Source organism: Centruroides sculpturatus, unplaced genomic scaffold (genome assembly GCF_000671375.1).
Source record: "Centruroides sculpturatus isolate CEXI.00-Female unplaced genomic scaffold, Cexi_2.0 scaffold436, whole genome shotgun sequence".
NCBI classification, from domain to species: Eukaryota; Metazoa; Arthropoda; class Arachnida; order Scorpiones; family Buthidae; genus Centruroides; species Centruroides sculpturatus.
In genome coordinates this window covers 268,106-275,947 of record NW_019384550.1, presented here as the reverse complement: position 1 = coordinate 275,947, position 7,842 = coordinate 268,106, and the positions used below count along the sequence as shown (strand labels likewise).

At 27.1% G+C, this 7,842-nt stretch overlaps 1 protein-coding gene across 1 annotated transcript in view; it reads left to right on the top strand.

The window, feature by feature from the left end:
- Window positions 1-427: 427 nt before the first annotated feature.
- LOC111623639 overlaps window positions 428-7,842 on the top strand; it is a 165,318-nt gene continuing 157,903 nt past the window's right edge. The window contains exon 1 of the mRNA XM_023366302.1: window positions 428-617. The gene's annotated coding sequence lies outside the window, so the exon portion shown is untranslated. The remainder of the gene's footprint in view (window positions 618-7,842) is intronic.

Here is a 7,842-nt window from a genome sequence, read left to right as displayed (position 1 = left end):
AAAATAACATATATATATAACTTAAAATAGAAAATAATATAGACATTTAAATATGATTTAAATTTATATTCTAAATAGTTATAGTTATATTAATTAAAATTAACGAATGGAGAAACTGAAAAACATTTTTATATTAAAGAAATATAAACATAAATTTCAAATAATTCACTTAGAAACATTACCTTAATCAAGCGTAAATAAATAAAAAAAGAATTGAAGAAGCAATGGAATGGGGAGAGAAAGAGAGAGAGAGAGATAAAGGGGGAGAAAAAATTATAAAGTTTTATTAGGGAAAGTTAGATTGGATCAGGATGGATCTCTGATATACGACAATCCATTTGCAGACGATAAGTACAAAAAAAGAGCAGGGAAGCTCAGGAGTCCATTTCCTGAGGAAGTCTTCGTCCTTCCGCGTCTTCACTCTGGACTCCATGGTTGCTGTAGGCAACGCTAAATGATGTGATGCTGCGCGCGCATTTGTTCCATCTCTCTCTCTCTCCCTCTCTCTCTAGAAATCCTCCATCCACTGTCCGGACTCGTTTGAGTCAGTCATCGAGTCTCCCTTACAAAGACATGTTGCTTCTTCGGATGCTGCAAACTTCTAAGCAATAAACGGGGTAAGTTTTATCAATTTTCTTCCATTTAAAATGTATTGATACATCTAAATATACGAAATTTTATTTTGTATTTTATTTTTTTAAATAAAGAATTCGATTTTTTTTAAATTCATTGTTTTTTTATTCGCGCGATTTTCATTAGTTTAGTGTGATTTATGCGTGTGTAAAATTCATTGTGGTCGGTAATAATGGGTGTGTAATTTGAAAAAAAAAATTGAATCGTTTCGCACGTTCTCGAACCTATTTAGAAAAGTTCATTTTATTTTATGTTTGAAGAGATTTCCTTCTGTGATTTCCTTTGAATTTTTTTATCGCAATGTCTAATTTCATTATCTATAAATAAGCTTTATTTCGACTGAACTCCTTTTTTCCTCTCTCCCCTCTCTCTCTCTCCCTTTTGATTTGTTTTCAATTGCTCTTAAACTCGACTAGAGTGATTCCGCATTGATCACTCACACGCAGAAATATATACATACATACATACACACAAACACACACTTACATTTATCAATTTTATAAAGTATAAAATAAACTTTAAATGTAACTCGATTATCGTTTATTTAAAACTTTACACCTCTTTCCAACGTATTAATTATTATTTAATTGGTTTTAAAAATGTCATACGACAAACCTGCGAGTGACTATAATTTTCACATATGTGTTTGCAATTGACTGCCATCTAGGGAGCGGAAAAGAAAATATTTTAAATATATGGAGAAAGCAACGAACAAACAGGCAGAACGTACTGTCGTTTAGGTGTATATTTGATGTGTTATTAATTTAATTTTTTTTAAAAAATTATAATAATAATAATAATTTTTAGAAAAGAAAGTTTTGTAAAATCATCTTAATTAATTTATTAATCTGTATAGATTCGAAAAATAAATAAATAAATAAATAAATATAAAATAAAAATCTTAATAGTGATGGATGTTTGATGTATATATTCTGATGTTCTATGAGATGTATAAAAAAGAAAATTTGATCCATCTCTATACATTTTTTTTAAGTGAATAGTTTTATGAAAGGATTTTTTCATTCCAACACCAGCTGTGCAATTCTGCAAGATGACGACCGAGAACTGTTCGCGTTTGGATTTTGCTGACAGAGCTCCTGAATGTATTTGAAGGCAAGTAAACATGACAAGTAATACAGTTGTGTGTCGTACATACATGGATGACATTTACATGTCAGAAACCGCTCATTGTATAATCAACATCAATTGAAACGAATGAGAAAATATTCTAGTTTTAAATAAGTTCCCTTCGATTTATATATATATATANCTTACTGAGATGAAATAAATCATTATTTTGTTCTTAACTGTCTGGTAAATACCTCATTGGAAAACAATTTTTGTTAATATGGAAGGAAAACTCGACTTAGTTCTTATCTTTTGCATGTTTCTTTCAATAGAAAAATGAAAAAAAAAAACCTAAATAAATGTACAAAAAATGAGCAATTATAATTTAAAATCTTCTATTAATTTCAAATAAAATATGTTTAATATGTTTTAAGAGGGAAAACAAGAAAAAAATTGTACTGTTTTACACTAAATTTACTACACATGAACGATAAATCTGTAAGAAAAATATAAATAAATACACTTTTTCCTCCATATATAAATCACACGTAGAGGGTTATTTTAAGCAGTTTTCAGGCCCCCCAATTCAATTTCTTCAGAGGCATTATACAAATATAAATATAGAACACTACCTTAATAATGAGTAAGTGAGGCTGTAAGAAGATGAGGGCCTGATTGTATATTATAATTAATTAATTGAAAAATATATTTTATTTGCTGGAAAGATTATAATTTTAAGTTATATAATTTACATACTAGGAATTTACATTATCTTAATGAAATTTGCTTGAATAATTCTTCTATTTTGTACTGTGGAAGTAGGAAAACTGGGGGGGGGCTGTTGTTACAATTTTAAAAATATTATTTATATTTCGGTTAAGGAAGTAATGAAATCAAATTTCACACGTATTCAGGTTTATTACGATAATTATTTTTGTCTCCAATAATACGAAATTGTAGAAAAACAAAAGTAACAAAGTGATGCATAATATAGCAACTCCCCTAAATGGGGACGGGTTATTATATGACTTGTTATAAGCATTTATATACGTCTATCATTATCAGTGTCGCAGTTTTGGCGTATGTATTTTGCACTTCTTTCAGTGTAAACTTTACGCGACTAGTTTAAGTAAACCAAACATTACAGCGTAACATGCCCCAACCTACACTTTTAGCCATTCGTTGCTATTAAACTAAATAAAGCATGAAGCAAATCATTTCTCACCGCCATTTTGATAGCTATACACTCTCTCAGATACATATTTAGTGTGTAAGAGTATGTTAGAACTAATCTGAAGCAGCCAAATTAGAAGATTCGTGATCAGGAAGCTATGACATTGTTGACATTTAAAACAATCTATCCAATTTCTCCTCCATTTTCTCCTATATTTATACAAGGTACTGAGGAAAGGTACACTTCTCAATGTTTTATGTTAAAGTTTAAGGTATGTTTCTACATTTATAATACAAAAATATATTATAATCATCAGTACAAAGGTATTAAGACGTTAGTATTTTGCACTGAGGAAGAATATTCAAACGTTAAAGTATTGAGAATGATACATTAATTTTAGGTCGCAATTTTTAAATTGCACTTATAAATTTCCACTGTCTGTCTGTCTGTCCTTCCTTAATATCGATAAAGAAGTCATTTAGATGAAATTTGAGACTAGATATGGAAAGAGTAAGGGCAGGAGACCCCGATTAATCATATAGGCTACTAACTTCCATTTTATACCGTAAATTACGTTATTTTAATTCAAATCTTTACTCCAGAATGGAGTTACATAGATGACCGGAATTACTCTCTCATTATCAGGAAAAGTACGATATACAGGGGCTAAACTACTAAAATCGAGAGCATATATTTTAACTTTAAAAGTCTAAAATTTTTTTATTCTTTCATTATTTAAAAAACATTTTACATAATAAGATACCAGTCGACCCCCCTATAGCACTGTTGATAATTCCGTTTTATATGAATTCCATTTTGTACGAGTCACTTAGATTTTACAAATACGTGTGCAGGGCTGTGAACAGCTCATGTATTTGTAAAATCTAAGTGACTCGTACAACATGGAATTCATATAAAACGGAATTATCAACAGTGTTATAGGGGGGTCGACTTGTATTTTTAAAACTTTGTAAAAGTGATTCTTTAGAATTTTATATACACAATTGCAGCTACGACATTTATTAATTATGGAATTCAATTTGAAAAATTTATAGATATACAGTATAAATTCTCATTGCCGTCAGTCTGTCAGTCTGTCAGTCTTTCCTTAATCTCGATACATACGAACTTCCGATAAAAATCGAAAGTCAAGTTATTTCAATTCAAAAATTTTCCTCTGGAAGCAGTTAAATAAATTAAAAATATGATTAAAAATTGCTGTTCTGTATTGTCACAATAAATATTTAAAAAATAATTCCTTTATATTTTTAAGATGGAAACATGCTTTGATTTAGTATTTATAGAATAGAGGAAGACATTACTATTTAATAAGTTAAGATTTGGTGAGTGCAAATTGAATCAAACTGGAAGCAAAGATCATTTTTATCAAGAATAAAGCAATTTTTTTCCACCATTTCAATTAGATTTTTATCTTTATTTTTTTAAAATATTTTCTTTACGAATCCCTTTAGAATTTTTGTATTGTAATGTATCAATTAAACTGAACCACGCAATCTCTTGTCATTATAAGTATATTTCTTTTCTTTTCTTCCTCGTATATATATATATATAATGGAGGGGAGAGTATTTTTCTAGACAAATAAAAAAAGCCAAAGAATCATTTTTCATTCTGTTCGAACAAATAAAAAAAATAAATAAATAAAAAAGTTTTCTGAGGATTTCGTGTAATCTATTATGACTTAAACTTATGATGAATTATATAATTGCTATGTCTGTACGCGTGCTATAATTTNTTATTTTAAAAAATTATTTTTAAGGTTTTATACAGAAAATATTCAATATAGAGCGATTACTTATCTACTTTTCTTAATAAAAATATATTCTAGTTATTCACATCCAGGTAGATTTTCTCAATAAAAAAAAAAAAAACTTTTGATCCTCTCTCGACTGAATATTTTTAAAAAGATGCGATAGGAATAATAAAGAATATTCTTGTTATTACTTTGGAAAACTTTCAACAATTTTAGTCTCGTCAGATATTTTTATCTATTTTTATTTAACTGAAACGATGACTTGTCATTTGAATGTTAAACTTTTATACTATATTTTGTAATTTCATTGTTTATATTAAAAGTTTCTTTTATAAATTATTTGAAAATTTATTGAGTATTAATTTTATATGTTTTGTAATTTTTTTCCTAATTAAATTAATTACGCCATGTTGAATTTTTTTTTAATTTTAATTTTTAGTATTATTTACCATATATAATCTTAATAGCTTGAGTTTCGTACTTTTTCCAATAACTATTTTTTAAGTTTTGAAATATTTTGGTGTTGGCATATTCCTTTATCATATCTCTGGCTGAATCCTTTATGCATTTCCGAATGATTTCGGATATTTTAGGCAATAAAAAAAAATTCGAATTTTTTTTTTATTTTCTTAGAAATTTCCGGTATTTTTCCATTTATTACTTCTTACTGAGATGAAATAAATCATTATTTTGTTCTTAACTGTCTGGTAAATACCTCATTGGAAAACAATTTTTGTTAATATGGAAGGAAAACTCGACTTAGTTCTTATCTTTTGCATGTTTCTTTCAATAGAAAAATGAAAAAAAAAACCTAAATAAATGTACAAAAAATGAGCAATTATAATTTAAAATCTTCTATTAATTTCAAATAAAATATGTTTAATATGTTTTAAGAGGGAAAACAAGAAAAAAATTGTACTGTTTTACACTAAATTTACTACACATGAACGATAAATCTGTAAGAAAAATATAAATAAATACACTTTTTCCTCCATATATAAATCACACGTAGAGGGTTATTTTAAGCAGTTTTCAGGCCCCCCAATTCAATTTCTTCAGAGGCATTATACAAATATAAATATAGAACACTACCTTAATAATGAGTAAGTGAGGCTGTAAGAAGATGAGGGCCTGATTGTATATTATAATTAATTTTAAAATAAAACATAATTTTTATTTAATTTTAAATTATAAAAAAATAAAATAAAATCACTATCGTTACTTGTATATATACATATACTCACACGAGTATATACATTTTTTTTATAACGATTAATTTTAAAATAAAAAAAAAGAAAATTGATTTTAATTTAGTTTTAATTAAAATATTATAAAATATCAACGTGAATTTTTAATTAACTAAACCCTTCTACTCAAATAATTTTATGTAGTTAATTAAAATACTTTAACTCTTACAAGGATTTTCATTTTCATTTAAAGTAAATTTTCTCGAGTTTAATTAAAAGGAATAAATGTCACCATAGTCGGTTAGTTAACCCAACTTTGGAAAAAGATTGTTGGGTGTATTGATTTTCATGAAGATCTTTCTTAAATCATCGAGTGTCCACCAGTGAAGGTTGGCTGACAGGTCTTGTGTCAAGCTACTCATGGAAACATAATTCAAATGACATCTTCTCATCCATGGATGTTTTCCTCGACTCTTTGGTTGATTATTCTGCCTCTTCCTAAAGTCTTCGGGTGACATTGTTGGTTTACTTGTCATCCTTTTCTTAAAAATTCTTTCTCGTACGCATAGAAATTGACTAGAATTTTATTCCCTTTCATTACAAAAATGTTTCAACAAACAGCGCCTTGATATTTTTAAGAATTTCTTTTTTAATCAACAAGAAAATAAATTTAATACGAGCAAATAAAGCCACAATACAATTTTTAATCATATTTTTTTTTTAATATATTCAATTTAAAATATATGTTCTATACCTTGTCCCTGTACAGTATAGTACATTATACTTCTCCTTTAACACTAGAGTCGTGCCGGTCACCTATCTAACACCTTTCGGTGGGGGGGATTTTTGAACTGAAATGACGTAACTTCCGGTTCATACCAAAAGTTCGTATATAGTTATAGTTAAGGTTTTCATATCTGGCATCGTCTTTCATATTCTCGAGATTAAGGAGACAGACAGATAGACGGATGACGGAGAGGATTTATTTGTCTGCATTGTTTTTCCAATTGAAAACCAATAAGCCTACGTAATTTTATTCGATATTTTAATTAATTTTTTCTTCATTTTTTAGTACCAAAGTTATCAAAGCCTCAGGACCATATGTGGGTAAGAATTTTTGTGATTTTAATTACTTTAAAAACCTTAATTTTAATAATGGTAGCAGCATTAGTCTATCATTTAATTTCACATTTTGTAAATGATTCATTGATGTAATAAAAGGAAGGCTACTTACGTCACTTTATTCTTGGAATATTCTGAATTAATTGAACAAAATTTTTTTCTTTTACATAGGAAAAACAGCAAAAGAGAAAGAAATTATTATTATTATTCATTTGTTTCAATCATTACAAATAAAATTTTCCACATTCTAAATTTTATAATTAATTTCTTTACTAAATTTATAAGAAATAGCTTTTATTTAAGTTTAATATAGTTATATATTAAACTTAAAAGAATATAGTTGTTAGTNTGTTCTTAAGTTTAATTTATTGTATAGCAATATTTTACCAAAGTTAAAAAGAAAAATAATAATAATAAAAAAAAGAAAACTAGAACCAATTTTAAATTGGCAAAGTTTACGTATCTACAATATACACAGAGGAAGATTGAAGTGCAATTATTATTAAAGAATTTATAAAACTAGTTCTGTCTCATTATCCTTCGCTAAGATTTCTTTGAAGAGAAGAAAGAAAAAGTCATTTTTCTCTCCAATGTTATTTTCTAAACGGTCTGATTGGCGGAAATAAATGAGTCAAATATCACTCTCTCTGGAAATTTCGTTCAGATGCTATTATTCTAGAAAACGTTTGTAATTAAAAGAGAATTGTAATAACAATGTCATCAAGTAAAAGAACATTGAAAATTCTAACCGTTCTTTTTTCTACATTAAACACCAAAAGATAAATTATCGATTTTTCTCTCCTTTGCTATTAAAGTAAGAAGAATGAAATACTTTTTTTTTTTCGGTTTCGATTTTTTTATATATATATTATTTTTTTATATTTTT